At 37.5% G+C, this 24,169-nt stretch overlaps 1 protein-coding gene across 1 annotated transcript in view; it reads right to left on the bottom strand.

The window, feature by feature from the left end:
- Positions 1 to 10,235, bottom strand: part of DPH5 (diphthamide biosynthesis 5) — a 56,699-nt gene extending 46,464 nt beyond the window's left edge. The window contains exons 1-2 of the mRNA XM_029230743.1: positions 10,155 to 10,235; positions 5,224 to 5,401 (exon numbers count right to left, since the gene is read on the bottom strand). The gene's annotated coding sequence lies outside the window, so the exon portion shown is untranslated. The remainder of the gene's footprint in view (positions 1 to 5,223; positions 5,402 to 10,154) is intronic.
- Between the last annotated feature and the right edge of the window lie 13,934 nt (positions 10,236 to 24,169).

Below are 24,169 nucleotides of genomic sequence, written 5' to 3'. Positions count from 1 at the left end.
AGGCATAGGATATGATTCACCCTAACCTTATTTCCTTGCATTTTACTTTATTTTATTTGTTTTTTTGCTTGTTTTACAGTAGTTTTCTGCTGTAGCTGAGTATCATTGTTTCTTTTCAGCAATTTTCATCACCTCACTATCAAAGCCCATTAAATTTTCTGAAAATAATGGCTTATTGGGATCCAGACTCAAGTAAGATCTATTTTAATCTTATCTTTGCTTCTGCTTGTTGCTCCTCTTTGGACATTCATTAAATAATATGCACTTGATGAAATTCTAACAATAGTATCAAAGATATTATTTACTCCTTGAATACCAGTTGTAGAAGCAGTAGAAAGCTGTGAGTAAGAAAGAGCTTGGGCTTTGAAGTGAGACTACTAGACTCGAATTCTGGCTCTTTGTACTAGCAATTTGACCTTAGGAAAGTTCCTGAATCCTCAGATATATTATGTGTAAAATGAAGATAATAAAGGTACTTATCTCATTGAACTGTCTTGTGGGTTAAATGAGGTAATACTAAATGTAAATTGCTCTGAACAGTGTCTTGTACTTAGTAATCATTCAGTTCTTAGCTGCCATTATAAATATTACTACCTTTAGGTTTTTTTGTGAGGATTAAATGTGATCATGTATGTAAAGTGTATATGAAAGGCCTGCAATGTTGTAAGCAATTAACATTAGCTGATATTATTACTAAACGAAGATTTTCTCTGGCCAGTTGGTTTTACACAATTTCTTTTTTTTTGATTAATTAATTTTATTTTTGGCCGCGTTGGGTCTTCACTGCTGCGCGTGGGCTTTCTCTAGTTGCGGCGAGTGGGGGTTACTCTTCGTTGCGGTGCACGGGCTTCTCATTGTGGTGGCTTCTCTTGTTGGGGAGCACAGGCTCTAGGCGCGTGGGCTTCAGTAGTTGTGGCACGCAGGCCCAGTAGTTGTGGCTCGCAAGCTCTAGAGTGCAGGCTCAGTAGTTGTGGTGCACGGGTTTAGTTGCTCCGTGGCATGTGGGATCTTCGTGGACCAGGGCTCGAACCCGTGTCCTCTGCACTGGCGGGCAGATTCTTAACCACTGTGCCACCAGGGAAGCCCAATTTTACACAGTTTCTATGTGTCCAAGTAAAACTGCACTTTAGGACCGTTCTCTCCCCTCCCCCCACCCAAAAAGTGAATGTGCCATTAATATATTTGTACTCTGAAAACATACAGATTTCTAGGCTAAAGCTCCAAGTTTTTAAAAATTATAACATAGCTGAAATATTATTTGTAATGAAAGGAAGCAAACATGGTATTAATAACCATAAAAATAAATAAAGGCTTAAACATTTTTTTCTTAAATAATGATGTGATGACATATTTTCCTTCCTAATAACTTTGTTCTATGGCCAATTAAACTCCATCAGTAAGTTGGGGGTGTTTGGGGGCATTGTGGTGAGAGACTCTGGAGCCAATCCTTTTCTTAAAGAAGCTATAAGAATTCTTACATAGAAATTACACTCAGAGTCATACTATCTTGATACATTGCTTATATCTTGTTCCTAAGGTATAAGGACCTGCATCTCTATCTTGTTTCAAGACTTTGAACCGTACAACTGATTTCAGTCTTCTGAGAGACTTGATTTCTTGCCCTCTGACCCATCTCTACATTAATGAGTTCCCTTCTGCAAAGCTAGACCCCGGCAAAGTTAATTACTCACCTGTCTGAAACCATCAGGGTTACTGAGTACTTTTGAACAGGTCGCGCACTGAACAACTTTAGAAAGTGCCATTCACATAGACTACATACAACTGTACAACTGCACATGGTGGCCCAGTGACCAGTTTTCTATTTCTTAAACTATTGTTCACCTGCTATGCCCCTGCCTGCGTAGGTACCCTGAATCTTGCATTATTTGATTTCTTTGTTTGTTTTTGTTTTAAAGTAATATTATATGCCATATCATTATGTACTAGATAGAATAGCACTTTTAAAGAGTGGTCTTCATTAGATAGCATGTGCTGAGTTTCCTGCCCAGTGTTTGTAGTCTTTAATTATTTGATCTCATCTGCTTTGTATGTTGCTTCTGGTTAACTTGCCTCAACTTTCACAGCCACTCATTGCTCAGTGCTGTTGCATCCACCTGGAACACTCCTCTACTTTATCCCATAGGAATCTCATCCTTTAAATTGTAGTTCAGAAGCCGCTCATCTATAGTATCTCACCTGAGCTGCAATTTTTCCTTTCTTCCTCTTCTGATTTCCTTTAATGTTTTACTACGATTGCATGTTACTTCTCTAGTTAGACTGTAGATTTGAAGGGCAAGCACAGTGTTTTACTGGTCTTTATCTTCTCTATAACACCTATATCAGTGCTTTGCTCATAACAGGTGCTCAATGAATATTTGTAGAGTGTCTTGGTGAGACTGCCACTTAACAAGAGCCATCAAGTAGATATGCTTAATGGAACTGAGAGGGGAGAGTCTAGAAGCAGGGAAGTGATTTGGTAAACTCTTGTAGTGATTTGTATGTGAGGTGATAATCAATCTTGAGTCTACTCAATGGCAAAATAAGTTGAGATTCACTGATTATATAAATCAATGTGGATGACCATGAACATAATTAAATGGGGGAGGGGAGGACAGGGATTGATTAAAATCTGTTGTTGATGCAAATTGGAACCTGTTTCTTATGTTTAGAAGTTTATGTCAGATGTCAGGAGAATAAAAATAAATTCAGATCTAGGTTAACAGTACTCTGCATTCACTTTCGTAATGGTTAAAACCACCAAGAAATGTATCCTTAAAAAACCTTTGTTTAATCTTTCTAAGGCTGTCTTAACATTTGATTATTTTAAATATGAAATCCAGTTTTTTGTGAAATTCAACAAAACCAGAATGTGCTGTGGGATTTTTTTTCCCACTTATAATCAGCTGGACACAGGAATAAATAGGCATAGTGAGAGTTGAGATTATTACTCATTTTGGCAAATTATTTGGAATACTTTTATGCCTTTCTCCCCAAAAGCCCCCAAGAGCTAGACTTACTCATATCTGGAGGATCACATTTTTGACAGATTCTTGCACATTCATGAGTGTCCATCACATGCAGAGATTTAGCTTAATTCCTTTCACAACTAATTTGAAGCCCTATAATACCTAATTGACCTTAATTGTGCCTGGTTCAATATAGCAAATATTTATTGAGTGTCTGTTGTGTGTAAGGCTATGTGTCCTGTATTCTTAGGGAAAAAGAAAAGCATAAGTTACTATCTATGCTCTCTAGAAATTATATTCAGGTGGGAAAAACAGCATAAATAGCTATGTTCCATAGTGATAACATGATAATTGGCAGTGATACACATGCTATAATAAAGGCACAGGCAGTGTACAGTGGGAGAACAGAGGGAAGAAGGGATTAATTAAACTGGATACTGCTCTAATAGCTTGGTCTAATTCTGTTCTTTTTATAATATCTAGGTAACACAAGGAAGCTCTTTCTGGATGCTTGACTGGTCTCCAGGTAAGCAGAGTTTATTTATGTCACAGTTTCGGGAAGACTGTATTGGTGGGTGTTGTCCAGGGAGCCCAGCTAGTTGCAGATGAACTTCAGCCTTGCAAACATATTAACTGGATTTTCCAGGTTACCCAGAATACCAGTTTCTTAGCAGTGGGCTAAAACTAACTACATTTATCTGTTTCGGACATACAAAAATATGGGTGTCAGTTTGTCAACTTTGTTAGTGTTTGGGGAGAGGTAGGGGATGTATATTCCTAATTTGGACATTCCTTCTTTTGGATACCACCTTGAAGGTTACTTGATGACCATACAATCCATACAGGAAAGTGAGTATTATTACCTAGATTCCGGGAAGACGTAAGGAAATATCAATCTTCCACACAGTATACAGGCATAATGGGATTCTTGTGAGTCCCATTTTTATAAGTTCCCAGTCTGAAGCCTGTTTCCTGGACATAAATTTGAATCAGTTGCCCTGAGGGGTTGGTATGCAGAAATGAGTGACTCACCTTGTGAGGATTCTAAACAGTTAAGTACCACCATCATTTCAGAGTGTTTTGTTGTTGTTTGCATGAAAACTGCCAAAGTCCTATTGAAAAATTTCAGTTATAGGATGAGTTCAGTCAGCTTTTGTGGGCTATTTTCATGACTCTTTTCATAGAAAAATGAGTACTAGTGATTACTAGTTTAAAGTGTTGTAAATACACCTCAACAATATGGCCATGCATTCTGCATACTCAGCAGAAACAGAATATCCACTTATGTATCTATTTCAATAGTTAATTCCTGGGCTTCCTTGGTGGCACAGTGGTTAAAAATCCGCCTGCCAATACAGGGGACACGGGTTCGAGCCCTGGTCCGGGAAGATCCCACATGCAGCGGAGCAACTAAGACCATGCACCACAACTACTGAGCCTGTGCTCTAGAGACTGTGAGCCACAACTACTGAAGCCCGTGCGCCTAGAGCCCATGCTCTGCAGCAAGAGAAGCCACCACAATGAGAAGCCCACACACCGCAACGAAGAGTAGCCCCAACTCACTGCAGCTAGAGAAAGCCTGTGCGCAGCAACAAAGACCCAACACAGCCAAAAATTAATTAATTAATTAATTAATTTAAAAATAGTTAATTCCTGGCTTCCTCAAGAAAATGAAACATGGCACAACATACTTCTTATTCTTTGAGCCTGATATTATGCATAGCATTCCTCTGTAGAGAATGTATATAAATTGTTGCCTATTTTGTATCATTTTGAAAGATTAGCAGGCTCAATAGGAGCCATTGTTAGTGAGTTTCCTGTCCTTGTAAGTAGTTTGAGTTGTAACTTAAGTTTTCTCTTTGTAGTGCCATCCCTACCATTGTTTTTTTTTTCCTACTCAATACAGTATTCCTCATATTGTTTGTTGAACATGTATCCCTCTACCCCTTCTCTTAATCTCTTCTCCCACATTCACAGAGCCCTTGCTTCATCCATTATGCTCTTTCCTAATTTCACTGCTTGCTTTTTCCCTTCAGCATATTAGAGTGTACCCATCTTAAAAATAATCAGAACAACCTTCCTCTAATTTTTGCCCCATCTAGCTATTATCCAATACTTCTTCCCGTCACACACCATGTTTTGAAAAAATAGCCAGAGGTCATCTCAAATTCCTCATGCCTGCTATTTTCTTAATCCATTTTATCTGATTTTTCATCCCTTCTACAATGAAACCATGGTCTTTAATGACCTGCGTTACCTTCTGCTGCTGGATCTCTGTAGCTTTGTTGATCCTTCCTTGGTTTGTGACACCATTTCTCTTCAATTTCTATGTTCTGATTCCATCTACTCCTCAAATGTTGGTGTTCTTGGGATTCTTTTCTTGATCTTATTCTTTCCTTGCTCTACAGACTCCAATTTGATGGTGTTATTCATTCCTGTAGTTCCAAAATCATTGTTAAAGTTATAACCTTTAACAGTGGTCATATTTTCACTTGCAGTAACCTTCCTGAGCTGCCATCTCATATATTCAGCCATATATCTGCTATACTTACTTGTTTCACAGTATCTCAGTATGTACAGAACTGAATCCTACTCTTCCCACCATGGATGCTTTTCTTCCTGGATTCCCTTTAATGAAGAGAAGCACCATCCAGACCAAACCCTGATGCCTCCCTAAGTGCTTCCCCCCTCAAAATCAAATGAGGCTAAGCCAAGTTTACCTGCTTATTGTCTCTTGATTCTAATTCCATCTTTCTATCCTAATTCCAAAGCCTACTGTTTTTGCCCAGAATTACCTCATCACTTCTTAAGACTGATTCCAATCTCATCTGATATTTATTCTATTTATAACACTGCTTCAATTTTCTTTTTCTGAAACACATCTTTTATTATTTTATTCCCCTTCTTGAAATCCTTCAGTGCTTCCCCATTACATTTAAGATAAACTCCAAACTTCTTAGCGTAGTACATATAAGGCATTTTATGTTCTGGGCCCAGTGTTTCTCTCTAGCTGCAACTCTCACCTCTGCTATGTGCAGTTCAACTTTGTGTCCGGTGCCAGAGGTCACTCCACTCTCCACCTTCCACGCTGTCCTCTTTCCCCTTTTTACCCTTCCTTCTGGCCATTCCCTGCCCAGCTCTCAAACTTCAATCCTAACAGCACTTCTTCCAGGCCTCTGCTTTTCTTTCTCACCTACTCATTTGGCATTACCATGTTTCCTATTCATGTTTCTTTTATCACACTGATTAATTCTACTGTAATGGTTTGTCTGAGTCTTTCCTAGACCTACACTCCCTAGCAGCAGGAATTATGTATTATCTTTGTATCCTGCTAACTAGAATGTACCTATGGAATATACTTAATAAAAGCTTGTTGGATAAAAATGTCTGATGTCTGATTTACTTCAGAAATAATCACTGCTATCTACAATTACAGTTCTTTTTTTAAAAATTATGTAATGCATAACAAGTTTACTCTTTAAAAATGGTCACAGTTTCTCTCTGAACCAAAGAACTTAGAGATAAGGGAAAGTAGCTCAGGAATACAAGTGGCAATAAATATGGTAGAGGCTTTGCAATGCAATTCTGACTCTACTCATAGTTAGGCCAAATTTCATAGGTTAAGGGCACAATCTTCCACAAGACTGCCCTCATTTCATTCACCAGCTGCAAGCTTGTGAACTCCCACAGCTACCCTCACTTCTGACCAGCTGATTACAAATTTGGAAGGTTCACATGACCCGCTCAGGTTTGATTATTCACTAGAACAATTCACAGAATTCAGGAAGGCACTAAATGTAAATTATAGTTTTATTATAGCAAAGAAGATTCAAACCAGAACCAGCCAAAAGAAGAGACTCATAACGTGATGTCTGGGAGGGCCCAAAGTGTGAAGTTTCCGTGTCCTTTCCCCATGGAGTTAGCTACCCACCTTACACTGATGTGTGACAATGCTTAGTGTATCACTAACCAGGGAAGTGCATCTGAGCTTCAGTGTCCAGAGTTTTTACTGGGGTTTCATTACGTGAGCATGATTGACTAAATCGTTGGCTATAAGGTTGAACTCAGTCTCCATCCCCCCCACCCCTTCCCAGAGGTTGTGCTGATATTATATGGCTCAAGGTCCCAGTTTTCTAATCACATGATTGCTCTTTCTAGCATGTCTCTCTCCCATCCTGAGTCATCTCATTAGTATAAACTCTAGAAGCCACCATGAATAACAAAGCCACTCCAATCACTGGCAAAATTCCAAGGATTTAGACGCTACCTCACAGAAACTGGGGACAAAGGCCAGCCACATTCTCTAGCCAATAGTCTTAGACCATCTAAAATTAAAACAAGTCTGGCCACCAGAAATGAAGCTTGTGCAAAACCTAAATTATATTGATAATCTAGAATTTGTATTCATCTGTCCTTTTAATCATACCAGGAAAGGACCATGGTCTGAAGGAAATGAAAACAGAATATTGAACAGATATTTGCACTCCTGTGTTTATTGTAACATTATTCATAATAGCCAAGGTATGGAAACAACCTAAGTGTCCATCAACAGATGAATGGATAAAGAAGATGCAGTGTATGTGTGTGTGTGTATATGAATATATTCCACACAATGGAATATTATTGAGGCATGAGAAAGAAGGAAATCCTGCCATTTGTGACAACATTGATGGACCTTGAGGGCATTAGGCTACATGAAATAAGTCAGATGGAGACAGACAGATACTACATGGTATCATTTATGTATAATCTTTTAAAAAGTTATACTCATAGAAACAGAGTAGAAAAGTGGTTTCCAGGGTCTGGGGATGGCAGGAAATAGGGAGAGGTTGTAAAAGGTTACAAACTTTCAGCTATAAGATAATAACATCTGAGAATCTAATATATAACATGGTGACTATAGTTGATAACACTGTATTGTATAATTAAAATTTGCTAAGAGAGTAAACTTAAATGTTCTTTAAAAGGGGGTGGGGCAAGGAATTTGGCATTCATGTACAGGTTAAAAGTCTTAATGTCACTTAAAAACTAAAGTGATAGCATAAATTTCTATTTGGCAAAGTCTGTTAGAAGCTGTCCATACAAGAAAAATTTATCAGAATTAGGAACTACTTCTGAATTAGATTACACAAGGTGTAATTAGATTACACCTTGTTTAGAGAATATGTTTCAGAAATTGTGCTAATGTGTATGTTAAGAGCATATAAAGAGAATAAAACTTGAATGATCCTTCTTATAAAGCTGATGGTCTGTGAAATCTTGTTAGGTTCTGCATCAAACAAACTAGATAGAATAGACAAAGAAATCTTCCCTGAAAAAGATTTATTTCCTCCATTTGGTATTTCTTACTGATTGAATTTAATATTTTTACCATATATAATACATCAAAATTTTGTTTATAAACAGGAATTAAATCTTGATTAAGGTTTCTGCCTACATTAGAGGTACCTTAAGTAACCAAACAACATTAAATCTATTTTACCAGTATTGACACTCTTTCTTAAGAGCTGTTAGCCTGGAGTGAAGTATAACCCCTAGGAAGAGGATCTCTGTTTCTGCAGAATGGCAAAATATTCTGACTAGCCCTCCTACTGATAACAGCAATAAATGATTGGTAAATGTATAACTGCGTTGACAAATTTTAAAAATTCACAGGACAAAAGCAAAATGAATACAGAAGCCCAGAGAGCTAAAGTAGTGCTCAAGCTACCTTTTGTCCCAGGGATTTATGCAAAAGCATTTTGACCCTGAGCTTCATCTGCACAACTCGGACTATTGAGGGCAGGAGACAAACTCTGCAGCCTACCAAAGTAAAGCAATAAGAAACCTCTGCTGTAAACAGAGCTGTCCTCAAAGGGCTATACCTTCAGTGTAAGGGTGAGCCTAGATGTAAACCTGTCCCACAAAAGGGAACAGCAAGGAATATTAATTCCCTTGGTTAGGGATCAGCAAACTGTATATCTCAAGACAAATCTGCCTGCTGCCTGCTTTTGTATAACCTGTGAGCAAAGAATGATTTTTACATTTTTAAATGGTTGAAAAAAATCAAAAGGAGAACCATATTTCATAATGTGAAAATTATACATGAAATTCAAATTCCAGTGTCTATAAAGTTTTATTGGAACACAGGCATGCTCATTCATGTACATATTGTCTGTGGCTGCTTTTGCACTGGGACAGCTGAGTTAAGCAATTGCAGTAGAGACTATGCATGGCCTGCAAAGCCTAAATTATTTACTATATGGAGTTTTACAGAAAAAGCTTGTCAACCCTTGGTTTAGGATTTATGATTAGAAATCATTGAGCTTTCTTCAGGTGCAACTCATAACCCATGTGATACTACATAGTCCTTTAAATAACAGAATTAAAAGAAATAGTGATTTGAAGGCAAAGAAATAGAACTTAAATTACTTCAGCTCTGCCATTTTCTGTGACCACTTTGGTTTATATTTGAAACTTAATGAAACTGTGCAAACTATGAGAAATAATATCTTACTGAATTTTAATATCTTTAAAATTGAAATATATTCTCATTTACTAACTGTTAATTTTTTAAACTAAAGAACAAATCAGGAAAATAATTTCTTATAAAAGTCCCCAAAAGCACTAACCCTAACCTAAAAGCAATTAATAAATGTAAACTTCAAAATTAAAATCTTCTGCTCATCCAAAGACATCATTAAGAAAATGAAAAGTGATGTCACAGATTGAGAGAAGACATTCAAAATACATACATCTGGATAAATAAATTAAATCCTGCAAAGAGGTGAAACTCCCTGTTTCTACTTTGCTCTTACAATACGACCACACTACTTCTGTCACTAGACGTGTGGAGTTTTCCCACAGCAACAAATTCTCCAACACCAGCTCAGTGTTGTACAATTCAATTCAATTCTGAAACTAACCAGAGTTAGCACAGACTCCACAGGTTAAGGGCTCAGTCTCATGAGACTGCCCCCAACTTCAGATGCCAATCACAAGTAGTAGGTCTCCAGGTTACTGTTTGGTGTGTTTTTTCCAACACCAAACAATTCTCCATTTCTCAGCAGATACTTACCAGGTGTCCCACAAATTTAACTCAGTTCTGACATTATCTACTTGAAGATAGTGTCAGAACCCACAGGTTAAGGGCTCAGTCCCACAAGACTGCCCCCACTTCAGATGCCAATCATAAGTCCAGGTTGTTACCTGTGCTGCTGACCAAGTGGCTGTAGGTTGGAGAGTATCACCACCTTGTCTTTGGGCTTGATTAATTTGCTAGAGTAGCTCATAGAACTTACTAGATTACTAGTTTATTACAAAAGGATATAACCCAGGAACAGCCAGAAAGAAGAGAGGCATAGGGCAAGGTATGCGGGAAGGGTACTGAGCTTCCATGCTCTTGGCTTGCGGAGTTTCTGAGAGGCTCCATTAAACAGGCACAATTGATTATATCATTGGCCATTGGTGATTGATCCAACCTCCAGCCCCTCTGCCCTCTCCAGAGCTCAGGCGGTAGGATTGAAACTTCCAACTGCCTAATCATGGTTAGTTCCCCTCACAACTAGTCCCCATCCTTAGGGGATTTCCAAAAGTCACCTAATTAACACAAATTCAGATGAAGTTGAAAGGGGCTTGTGAATAACAAGACACTCCTTTCACCTTTATGGCTCTGGAGCTATTTCAGGAACCAATGACAAAAGGCCAAATATTATAGCAAAAGATGCCCCTACAGATCTTATACAGGGAATTGCAAGGTTTTACAAGCAATGTGCCAGGAACAATGGACAAAGATCAATTATGTATTTCTTATTGTAAAGCACAGTATCACAGCATTATCCACAATGTCTGTCTGGCTTAGCTGCAAATCAAATGTTCACATGACCCCCTTCTTGGATTTGATCATTTGCTAGAACAACTCACAGGACTCAGGGAAACACTTATGTTTACCAGCTTATTGTATAATAAGAGATATGTTAAAGGATACATATGAACAGCCATATGAAGAGATACATAGGGCATGGTCTGGAAGTGTCCTAAGCACAGGAGCTTCTATCCCTGTGGAATTGGTGTGTACCACCCTCCTGGCACATAGCTGTGTTCACCTACTCAGAAACTCTCCGAAGCTCATACCATTGGGGTTTCTTTGGAGCCTCAACACATAGGCATGACTGATTGTTAACTCCATTTCCAGACCCTCTCCAAATCTCCTCCCTTTGGATCTTTATGGAGGCTCTATTACATAGGCATGGTTGATGATTACATTCAAGAGAAGGGAGTGGGGTGGGGCTGATGGTTCCAAGATTATGACTTGATCTTTGGTGACCAGTCCCCATCCAGAAGCCCACCAAGGGTCCTTATTAGAACAAGATACTCCTATCACTCAGGAAATTACCAACTTCGTAGTATCTCTTTGTCAGGAACTCTGGTCAGAGACTAAATATTAGAAAAAAAGATTCTTCTAGTACCCCTATTTACAAGGGTTTTAAGAGCTCTGTGTCAGGAACTAGGGGCAGAGATCAAAATATACATTATATGTATATAACATGTATTTTATTATTTCATGCTACCATTCAAAAACAAGACAATCCAATTTTTAAAAATGACTTGAATAATACTTCACCAGAGAAGATTTATTGATGGCTAGTAAGCACAAGAAAAAGTACTCAGAATAATTAGTTATTAGAGAAACACAAATTAATATTAACAATGAGATATAACTTTACACCCATTAGAATGGCTAAAACATTAAAAACTAACACTACCAAATGTTGGCAAGGATGTGGAGCACCTGAATTCTCATACATTGCTAGTAGCATGTAAAATGGTAAAAGGACTTTGGACACCTGTTTGGCAGTTAAACAAGCACCTACTCTACGACATAACCCACTTGACTTCCAGTATTTATCCAAGAGAAATGGTTACATATGCCCACAAAAAGACTTGTACAAGAGTTTTGGTAGCAATTTTATTCATAATAGCTACAAGTTGGAAACAACCCAAATGTCCATAAAAAGGCAGGTGGATTTTTAAAAATTGAGATAGTCATACACTGGAATACAATACCATAAGCAATTAAAAATGAACTACTGAGCAGAAGCAAGAAGAACTACAGTCCTGCAGCCTGTGGGGAAAAAAACACATTCACAGAAAGACAGATAAGATGAAAAGGCAGAGGACTATGTGCCAGATGAAGGAACAAGATAAAATCCCAGAATAACAACTAAATGAAGTGGAGATAGGCAACCTTCCAGAAAAAGAATTCAGAATAATGATAATGAAGGTGATACAGCACCTTGGAAAAAGAATGGAGGCAAAGATCCAGAAGATGGAAGAAATGTTTAACAAAGATCTAGAAGAATTAAAGAACAAACAGAGATGAGCAATACAATAACTGAAATGAAAACTACACTAGAAGGAATCAATAGCAGAATAACTGAGGCAGAAGAATGGATAAGTGACCTGGAAGACAGAATGGTGGATTTCACTGCTGCAGAACAGAATAAAGAAAGAAGAATGAAAAGAAATGAAGACAGCCTAAGAGACCTCTGGGACAACATTAAATGCAACAACATTTGCATAATAGGGGTCCCAGAAGGAGAAGACAGAGAGAAAGGACCCGAGAAAATATTTGAAGAGATTATAGTCGAAAACTTCCCTAACATGGGAAAGGAAATAGCCACCCAAGTCCAGGAAGGGCAGAGAGTCCCATAGAGGATAAACCCAAGGAGAAACATGCTGAGACACATAGTAATCAAATTGGCAAAAATTAAACAAAAAGAAAAATTATTGAAAGCCGCAAGGTAAAAATGACAAATAACATACAAGGGAACTCCCATAAGGTTAACAGCTGATTTCTCAGCACAAACTCTACAAGCCAGAAGGGAGTGGCATGACATACTTAAAGTGATGAAAGGGAAGAACCTACAATCAAGATTACTCTACCCAGCAGGGATCTCATTCAGATTCGATGGAGAAATTAAAACCTTTACAGACAAGCAAAAGCTAAGAGAATTCAGCACGACCAAACTAGCTCTACAACAAATGCTAAAGGAACCCCTCTAAGTGGGAAAAACAAGAGAAGAAAAGGACCTACAAAAACAAACCCAAAACAATTAACAAAATGGTAATAGGAACATACATATCTATAATTACCTTAAGCGTGAATGGATTAAATGCTCCAACCAAAAGACACAGGCTTGCTGAATGGATACAGAAACAAGACCCATATATATGCTGTCTGCAAGAGACCCACTTCAGACCTAGGGAAACATTCAGACTGAAAGTGAGGGGATGAAAAAAGTTATTCCATGCGAATGGAAATCAAAAGAAAGCTGGAGTAGCAATACTCATATCAGATAAAATAGACTTTAAAATAAAGAATGTTACAAGACACAATGAAGGACCTACATAATGATCAAGGAATCAATCCAAGAAGAAGATATAACAATTTTAAATATATATGCACCCAACATAGGAGCATCTCAATACATAAGGCAACTGCTAACAGCTATAAAAGAGGAAATCAACAGTAACAAAATAATAGTGGGGGACATTAAAACCTCACTTACACCAATGGACAGATCATCCAAACATAAAGTTAATAAGGAAATAGAAGCTTTAATTGACACAATAGACCAGGTAGATTTAATTGATATATATAGGACATTCCATCCAAAAACAGCAGATTACACTTCCTTCTCAAGTGCTCACAGAACATTCTCCAGGATAGATGACACCTTGGGTCACAAATCAAGCCTCAGTATATTTAAGAAAATTGAAATCATATCAAGTTTCTGACCACAACACTATGAGATTAGATATCAATTAGAGCGGAAAAAAAAACCATCACAAACACATGGAGGCTAAACAATACGTTACTAAATAACCAAGAGATCACTGAAGAAATCAAAGAGGAAATCAAAAAATACCTAGAGACAAATGAAAATGAAAACAAAATGACCCAAAACCTATGGGATGCAGCAAAAACAGTTCTAAGAGGGAAGTTTATAGCAATACAAGCCCACCTCAAGAAACAAGAAAAATCTCAAATAAACACTCTAACCTTACACCTAAAGGAACTAGAGAAAGAAGAAGAAACAAAACCCAAAGTTAGTAGAAGGAAAGACATCATAAAGATCAGAGCAGAAATAAATGAAATAGAAACAAAGAAAACAATAGCAAAGATCAATAAAGCTAAAAGCTGGTTCTTTGAGAAGATAAACAAAATTGATAAACCATTAGCCAGACTCATCAAGAAAAAGAGGGGGAGGACTCAAATCAATAAAATGAGGAATGAAAAAGGAGAAGTTACAACAGATACCACAGAAATACAAAGCATCTTAACAGACTACTACAAGCAACTCTATGCCAATAAAATGGACAATCTGGAAGAAATGGACAAATTCTTAGAAAGGTATAGCCTCCCAAGACTGAACCAGGAAGAAATAGAAAATATGAACAGACCAATCACAAGTAATGAAATTGAAACTGTGATTAAAAATCTCCCAACAAACAAAAGTCCAGGACCAGATGGCTTCACAGGTGAATTCTATCAAACATTTAGAGAAGAGCTAACACCCATCCTTCTCAAACTCTTCCAAAAACTTGTGGAGGAAGGAAAACTCCCAAACTCATTCTATGAGGCCACCATCACCTTGATACCAAAACCAGACAAAGATACTACAAAAAAAGAAAATTACAGACCAATATCACTGATGAATATAGATGCAAAAATCCTCAACAAAATACTAGCAAACAGAATCCAACAACACATTAAAAGAATCATACACCATGATCAAGTAGGATTTATCCCAGGGATTCAAGGATTCTTCAATATATGCAACTCAATCATTGTGATACACCATAGTAACAAACTGAAGAATAAAAAACATATGATCATCTCAATAGACACAGAAAAAGCTTTTGACAAAATTCAACACCACTTATGATAAAAACTCTCCAGAAAGTGGGCATAAAGGGAACCTACCTCAACATAATAAAGGCCATATATGACAAACCCACAGCAAACATCATTCTCAATGGTGAAAAACTGAAAGCATTTCCTCTACGATCAGAAACAAGACAAGGATATCCACTCAAGCCACTATTATTCAACATAGTTTTGGAAGTCCTAGCCACGGCAATCAGGGAAGAAAAAAGAAATAAAAGGAATACAGATTGGAAAAGAAGAGGTAAAACTGTCACTGTTTGCAGATGACATGATACTATACATAGAGAATCCTAAAGATGACACCAGAAAACTACTAGAGCTAATCAATGAATTTGCTAAAGTTGCAGGATACAAAATTAACGCACAGAAATCTCTTGCATTCTTATACACTAATGATGAAAAATCTGAAAGAGAAATTAAGGAAACAATCCCACTTACCACTGCAAGAAAAAGAATAAAATACCTAGGAATAAACCTACCTAGGGAGACAAAAGACCTGTATGCAGAAAAGTATAATACACTGTTGAAAGAAATTAAAGATGATACCAACAGATGGAGAGATATACCATGTTCTTGGATTGGAAGAATCAATATTGTGAAAATGACTAAACTACCCAAAGCAATATACAGATTCAATGCAATCCCTATCAAATTACCAATGGCATTTTTTACAGAACTAGAACAAAAAATCTTAAAATTTGAATGGAGATACAAAAGACCCCGAATAGCCAAAGTAGTCTTGAGGGAAAAAAACAGAGCTGGAGGCATCAGACTCCCTGACTTCAGACTATACTACAAAGCTACAGTAATCAAGACAATATGGTACTGGCACAAAAACAGAAACATAGATCAATGGAACAGGATAGAAAGCCCAGAGATAAACACACACACATATGGTCAACTAATCTATGACACAGGAGGCAAGGATATACAACAGAGAAAAGACAATCTCTTCAATAAGTGGTGTTGGAAAACTGGACATCTACATGTAAAAGAATGAAATTAGAACACTCCCTAACACCATACACAAAAATAAACTCAAAGTGGATTAGAGACCTAAATGTAAGACCGGACACTGTAAAACTCTTAGAGAAAAACATTGGAAGAACACTCTATGACATAAGTCACAGAAAGATCTTTTTTGATCCACATCCTAGAGTAATAGAAATAAAAACAAAAATAAACAAATGGGACCTAATGAAACTTAAAAGCTTCTGCAAAGCAAAGGAAACTAGAAACAACAAGAAAAGACAACCCTTAGAATGGGAAAAAATATTTGGAAACATATCAACAGACAAAGGATTAATCTCCAATTATATAAACAGCTCATGCAGCTCAATATTAAAAAAGCAAACAGCCCAATCAAAAAATGGGCAGAAGACCTAAATAGACATTTCTCCAAAGAAGACATACAGATGGCCAAGAAGCACATGAAAAACTGCTCAACATCACTAATTATTAGAGAAATGGAAGTCAAAACTACAATGAGGTATCACCTCACAACGGTCAGAATAGTCATCATCACAAAATCTACAAACAGTAAATGCTGGAGAGGGTGTGGAAAAAAGGGAACCCTCTTGCACTGTTGTTGGGAATGTAAATTGATACAGCCACTATGGAGAACTGCATGGAAGTTCCTTAAAAAACTAAAGTTAGAATTACCATGTGACCCAGCAATCCCACTACTGGGCATATACCCAGAGAAAACCATAATTCAAAATGAAACATGCACCCCAATGTTCATTGCAGCACTATTTACAATAGCCAGGCCATGGAAGCAACTTAAATGCCCGTCGACAGAGAGATGGATAAAGAAGATGTAGTACATATATATAATGGAATATTACTCAGCCATAAAAAGGAATGAAAGTGGGTCATTTGTAGAGACGTGGATGAATCTAGAGACTGTCATACAAAGTGAAGTAAGTCAGAAAGAGAAAAACAAATATCGCATATTAACGCATATATATGGAACCTAGAAAAATGGTACAGATGAACCGGTTTGCAGGCAGAAATTGAGACACAGATGTAGAGAACAAACATATGGACACCAAGGTGGGGAAAGCAGCGGCGGGGGGTGGTGGTGGTGGGATGAATTGGGAGATTGAGATTGACATGTATACACTGATGTGTATAAAATGGACGACTAATAAGAACCTGCTGTATACAAAATTTTAAAAATATAATTCAAAAATTCAAAAGAAAATGAACTACTGATTCACATAGCAAGATGAGTGAATATCAGAAACATATTGATCAAAAGAAGCCAGGATACATATTGGATACAAATGGATACATATTGCTTGCTCTCATTTATGTGAAACTAAAAACTGAGCAAAACTAATCTATGGTGTCTATGGGGAGTGGCACTTGCCTGGAAAGTTGCTCTATAGAACTTTCTGGGGTGATATCTTAACTGGTTTTTGGTTACATGAATTTATACATTTGTCACAACCTGTCTAATTTTACACTTATTTCACTGTAAGTAACTTTACTAGAAACAAAAAAAATCAGCACACACATAACTTGCAGTGAAAACATTCCTGAAGCTAACCCAAAGCAAAGTGCTTGCTTAACACTAGATACTAGTACCTCTGTAAACCATTGTACATACTACAGTATTTTTCAAAATGACATTTTATTTTATATTGTGTGATAGGATCTAAAATCATTTCTTTTCTAAATAGAAAGCCACTTGTCTATACCTTCATCGTAAATTAAAAGCCTATCTTTAAATGAGTTACAAAAAACAAAGAATACAGGAGATCAGCATCAGACTGTCAAGTCAAAGTCAGGATCACAGGAGGAGCCTTGCTAAGAGCTTGCTACAAGTTAGGTGTTTTACGTTCATTAGTTCAGTTTCCTTTACCATAATCCTGGTAAAGAAGTATAAGGTCCATTTTATAGACAAGTATATTAAGGTTTATTTAGGAAGGCTAAGTAGCTTAATCAAAGACACAAAGCTACTAAATGGTAGAACCCAGATTTGAACTTAGTTCAACTGACTGCAAAACTTAAGCTCTTTCCACAGTACCCACTGTTTCAGATTTCAGCAAAGAAGGGATGGAAAAGCAGCATAGTTGAGATTTACAGGCTGTAATACAATAGAGTCCAGTAGACTGATCACTCCAGTGAGGCCTAAGCATCTTGACTTCTTGGCTGCCCCTTCAGATGTCTCTTCCACTGCTTGACCCAGGCCCCCAAGTAATCTCTCTAGCTCATCTGTGTCCTTTGGGTACTCTGAAAGTCACGGACTGGCCCACTGATCAGTAGTTCAGTTACAGTTCTACCAATACCAAAAATAGAGAAGAGCCAAGGAGAAGAGTGAACGTAAGTTAGTGCAGTACATTCTTCAAAAGCAGGGCAAAAGACTGTGTCCCTGTATTGTAGTGAAGAATAGCAGAGGAGAAAAAAAGAGCGAAAGAGAAAGTGAACTCAAAGGCAACTGTAAGTATACTGAAAAAGTTGTATTTCCCTTTAAGTTTAGCTTTAAAAAAAACTATATTCTAGTGAAAATATAGGAAAGGATTATGTTAGTTGTTGGCACTGAAGCAAGCAATTGATATTTGTGCATGTCTTGAAAAGGCAGTAAAGAAAATTGTGGCATATTGTTATTTTAGTAAAAGTAGTATTGTCTGATTAAAATTTTTGAATGCTTAGGCCATTATAAAATAAACCTTAGCAGGCTTTCTGGAAATGCTTAGTTCTCAGAGTGAAGCCTGGTTGGTCCCCTCTGTTAAATCATTCCAGATTTTAGTCCTAACTCGTCTGATCACTAGCTTTACCTTTAGAAATAACTTGTCTGCTCACTTGCCTTAGACATTCTTTTGGAGTTTCAGCATTTTCATCTAATAAGTGAGAGATTTAGACTAGATGCTTTATTATTATTATTATTTAGGAATAGTAATCACTAACTTTTAAAAATCTTCTGTCATATGATAGGAACCATACTTTGAAATGTTTTGAAATAGGTTTTCTCATTTAATTGGCACAACAGCCTTTTGTGATATATGTGATATTGCCTATCTTATAAATGAGCAAACTAGAGTAAAGAGTGTTTAGTTCTGGGATTGAACCCCGACTCCATTTGGTCCAAAGATTTTAACCACTATGTTATCCTGCCTATCTATGGGCCCTTCAATGTTAATATGCTTAGATTCTATTCCAATCAGATCAATAAACAGATGTTGAGTTAGGTGTGAATCCTTGAAAGCCAGAGAACTTGATTTAATACCTTACTTTTCTCTTTATCTCCAATGCCAAGCACATTTTAGGCCTGGCTGAATTCAAGCAAAAAGAACAAAACAAGTTAATAATCTTCTTAGGGAGAGGGATTATATTCTATTTTTTCACTCTGCTGACCACTCTTCCCTCTTTCCACTGTATTTAGCATGGTATTTTGCACATCATACACATGCAGTAATTTTTGACTCACTACGGGTGGAAAAGATTCAACAGTGATCAATTCTGCTTGGTAAAGAAAAAAAAGTTATACTCAAAGCTTCCATCTAAACCCATCTGTTTAACATAGAGGAACTGATAATAAACCAAGAGTCTGAGGTTAAGAGTGACCTTTCAGAGAAAAATAAATGTCATATATTAACCATATATGTGGAACCTAGAAAAATGGTACAGATGAACCGGTTTGCAGGGCAGAAATAGAGACACAGATGTAGAGAACAAATGTATGGACACCAAGGGGGGAAAGTTGTGTTGGTGGGATGTTTTGGGGGATTGGGATTGACATATATACACTAGTATGTATAAAATGGATAACTAATAAGAACATGCTGTATAAAAAAATAAATAAAATAAAATTCAAAAAAGTGACCTTTCAGGGAATTCCCTGGCGGTCCAGTGGTTAGACCTCGGGGCTTTCACAGCCATGGACCCGGGTTTGACCCCTGGTCGGGGAACTAAGATCCCACAAGCTAAGAGGTGCAGTCAGAAAGAAAAAGTGACCTTTCAGAGCCAGGGAGTCTGCTGCTACCGCCCATGACAACAATGGTTGGAAGAAGAACAGTTGATGCTGCCTACCAGTGCACCGGCCTGCAGGAAAAACACCTCCTTCAAAGACCAAGTCTTAGTTTCTCTGATGGTGAAAACATCAGAACCTTCGGCTATGATTGAGAAGCCCTTCCTGCATTATCCCTCCACCTTTCCACTTGATAATGTCACCTGTGCTCTTTATCACAGGGGCACTTGCCCTGCCCTGGGTTGTGCTCCTGGATAGTGTTTGTTCTTACTGTTACCTTTAAAAAGTATTTCTCTTCCTTTTTTAAAGTAATTTTATTTCATGTAATCTTGTATCTTTTACTTTTAAATGGGAAATAGAAATTAGGGGCAGCTCATTTATGAAAGTATTTGCATGTATTGGGCCTGCAGAAATATTTATTGAATTAAATAAAATCTTCATCAGCAATTAAACCATATATATCATAATTAGCTTATAAATTAAGTGTAGGTCCTCTATTGCAATACCAGTATTAAAAAATAAATATTTTGTAAAATTTTGGCTTTAACTTATAGGTCCAATGGCCTTTCTCCTAAATGCCAACAGAAGCCCTTCTGAGAGTAGTTTTAGTCTTGGAGAGGCCCAAATAATTTGTATCTATATTATTAGTTAAGAAACACAATTAAGATTATTATTTTCTCAAATAAATATGAAGATTATATGCTAAACAAATTTCTAACAAAAGCGAAATTCCAATATTTTAGATGGTATTTTCATTCCAAGTGATACTTCTCATGGACTTCACAGAGACAAACTAAGAGTTACCTTGATACAAACCCACTTAAATTCTATTTAACTATCATAATGAAATAATTCTATGTGCTCATTTCTTATAAATGCCCTCTTTATTAAGTGTGCTTATCTTATTCAGTCAAACTTTAAATATGACCATTGAACAAAACTGAACATGTAACAGATTGAATCTTTTCTGGTACCAGAAAAGTTCATAGATTACCAATTTTTTTTTTTTTGCAGTACGCGGGCCTCTCACTGCTGTGGCCTCTCCCGTTGCGGAGCACAGGCTCTGGACGCACAGGCTCAGCGGCCATGGCTCGCGGGCCCAGCCGCTCCACGGCATGTGGGATCTTCCCAGACCAGGGCACGAACCCGCGTCCCCTGCATCGGCAGGCATAAATATGGACTCCTAACCACTGCGCCACCAGGGAAGCCCACCAATTATTTTTTAAGTAATACTTAATAATGAATTCATTCACATTTCTTTCTACCAAAAAAAAAAATTAAAAATATTCTAGGGATTTGATCCCTTATATCTCCTAGGAGTATTACCAGAATTTCCAATGTAATGTCTAATTTGTCATCTGTGACATGAAGTTAATTTCCGTAACGCCTGGCGTCTAAACAGCTGTGACTGCACCTGTTGTCAGGTGGCCCCTCAGGGAGTGGGTTTAGCCTTGGGGAAGACCCAAATAATTTGGTAGTGGGGAGGCCCCTACTGAAGGAAGGGGAAAACGTTTTTTGGAACATTTCAATTATTGTTTCTACTAATATACTGCAATCAGAAGGGAAAACACTTGTGTTGAATGAATGAGCTCCTTTTTCACATGGCCATTTTCCCTCTAAGCATCTGTGTGTCTATGTTGAAATTCCCCTCTTTTTATTAGAACATTAGTCACTGGATTTAAGACCTACTCTAATCTAGTATGTTCTAATCTTAACTTGATTACATCTGCAAAGACCCTATTTCCAAGTAAGGTCACATTCACAGGTTCTGGGTGAGCATGAAATCTGGGGGAATACCATTCATCCCAGTACAAAGAACTGTAGTTACTTCAGAGAAGTGGTAAAGTAGGAGGCTATACCGCAAGCACTCAGAAGTAAGTTAGTGAGTGATTAACGTGGAAATGACTTTTTTCCCCTGGAGATTTCTTACTAAAAGAAAAATAGGATTGTAGTTTGAGGCAAGAACTACATTGAGGAAGAGAGACATGGTGATAAATTATATCAAGATAAAGTCAGAAATAGAGATATAAACACAGAAACAGATGTAGCTATAAAACGTAAGAATAGTTTTTAGGCATAAGTGGGGGTGACAGAAGGGAAGGTTATCAAGTATAGTGGTGATAGGTTAGCTGGAAAGGAGACAGGACAATTGTTTCTGAGATAAGACGACAGACTCTATTTTGCAGTTCCAGTAACAGCTTGAGAAACAAATAACTGTTATTAATCATACAGTCTTTAAAATAGTATGCACTGTTTTTACCTTGTTTTGTCTATTTTCACCTTGTAGATGTCAGTTATATATTTCTCAACAAGATCCTTTTTTTTTCAAAGCAAATCCTAAAAGAATTGCCTGTAATTAAAATTGAATGTAACCAACATAAACATGTTTGAATCCAAATTGTTTTATAGTTTTCTTAACAGAGATATCCTTTTAGGCACATCAGGGTTGGAACCTATAGTTTCCTACTATATTAAGAGTAAGCAGGGACTTCCCTGGTAGCGCAGTGGTTAAGAATCTGCCTGCCAATGCAGGGGACATGGGTTCGAGTCCTGGGCCAGGAAGATCCCACATCCTGCGGAGCAACTAAGCCCGTGCGCCACAACTACTGAGTCTGCGCTCTAGAGCCCACAAGCCACAATTACTGAGCCTGCGTGCTGCAACTACTGAAGCCCGCGAGCCTAGAGCCTGTGCTCTGCAACAAGAGAAGCCACTGCAGTGAGAAGCCCGTGCACCGCAACGAAGAGTAGCCCCCACTCGCGCAACCAGAGAAAGCCCTCGCGCAGCAACGAAGACCCAATGCAGCCAAAAATAAATAAATAAATAATAAATAAATAAAGAGTATGGGCTTCCCTGGTGGTGCAGTGGTTGAGAGTCCGCCTGCTGATGCAGGGGACACGGGTTCGTGCCCCGGTCCAGGAAGATCCCACATGCCGCGGAGCGGCTAGGCCCGTGAGCCATGGCCACTGAGCCTCTGCATCTGGAGCCTGTGCTCTGCAATGGGAGAGGCCACAACAGTGAGAGGCCCGCGTACTGCAAAAAAAATAATAATAAGATAAAAAATAAAATAAGAGTAAGCATATTTCAAAATGATCCTTTTAATAAAAGTACTTATGTGGTTGGATCCTAGCCAATAACAAGATGTGTATGTCTAAGATGGCATGTGTTGTTCAAAGCTTTGACAGTGTTAAAGTGCCATTTCAGGTTCTTCCTTTTCCTGGTTAGATTCAATGTAATGTCACTTTTGTGGGAATATTCCTAAGACAGAGGAGAGCTTAAATAAGTGAAGTTTTCTTATAGTGAAATAGCTTTGTTTCTGTGGATCCTGATTTAGTTTTATCCTTTTATGCAAATTGACTAATAAATAAACATGTGTGGAGACTAAAAGTATTAAGATTATACATTTATTTATAAAAACTTCCTTTTTAGCTTTTTGTTTTGTTTTGTTTTTACATCTTTATTGGAGTATAATTGCTTTACAATGTTGTGTTAGGTTCTGCTGTATAACAAAGTGAATCAGCTATATGTATACATATATTCCCTCCCTCTTACGCCTCCCTCCCACCTTCCCTACCTCACCTCTCCAGGTTGTCACAAAGCACCAAGCTGATCTCCCTGTGCTATGCAGCTGCTTCTCACTGTGAAAGAATTCCCCACATCTGGTTAATTAGAACATACATTACCTAACATATTTTTTTTTGATGAGAAAATTTAAGTTCTGTTCTTTTAGCAAATTTCAGATATACAACACAGTGTTATCAATTATAGTCACATGTTTTACATTAGATCCTCAAACCTCATTCATCTTATAGCTGAAAGTTTATACTTTTTAACCAACCTCTCCCTATTTCTCTCACCACCCCCAGCCCCTTTCAACTACTTTTCTACTCTCTGTTTCTATCAGTTTGACTTTTTTTTTCTTTAAATTCCACATATAATTAACACCATGCAAGATTTATCTATCTCTGTCTGGCTTATTTCACTTAGCATAATGCCCCCAAGTTCCATCCATTGTTGCAGATGGCATGATTTCCTTTTTTCTTATGGCTGAGTAATATTTTGTGACAATCATATACCATACATATGTCATATATATCATTATTGTATATATGTGTGTATGTATATATGTATCTCATATCTTCTTCATCCATTGATAGACACTTAGGTTGTTTCCATAACTTGACTGTTATGAATAATGTTGCAATGAACATGGGAAGGCTGATATCTCTTTGAGGTCCTGTTTCCATTTCCTTTGGGTACGCACTAAGAAGTGGGATTGCTGGATCATATGGTAGTTC

Source organism: Monodon monoceros, unplaced genomic scaffold, assembly GCF_005190385.1.
Source record: "Monodon monoceros isolate NGI ecotype Baffin Bay Population unplaced genomic scaffold, NGI_Narwhal_1 Super_Scaffold_18, whole genome shotgun sequence".
Lineage (NCBI taxonomy): Eukaryota > Metazoa > Chordata > Mammalia > Artiodactyla > Monodontidae > Monodon > Monodon monoceros.
This window is presented reverse-complemented; position numbering and strand designations above follow the sequence as displayed.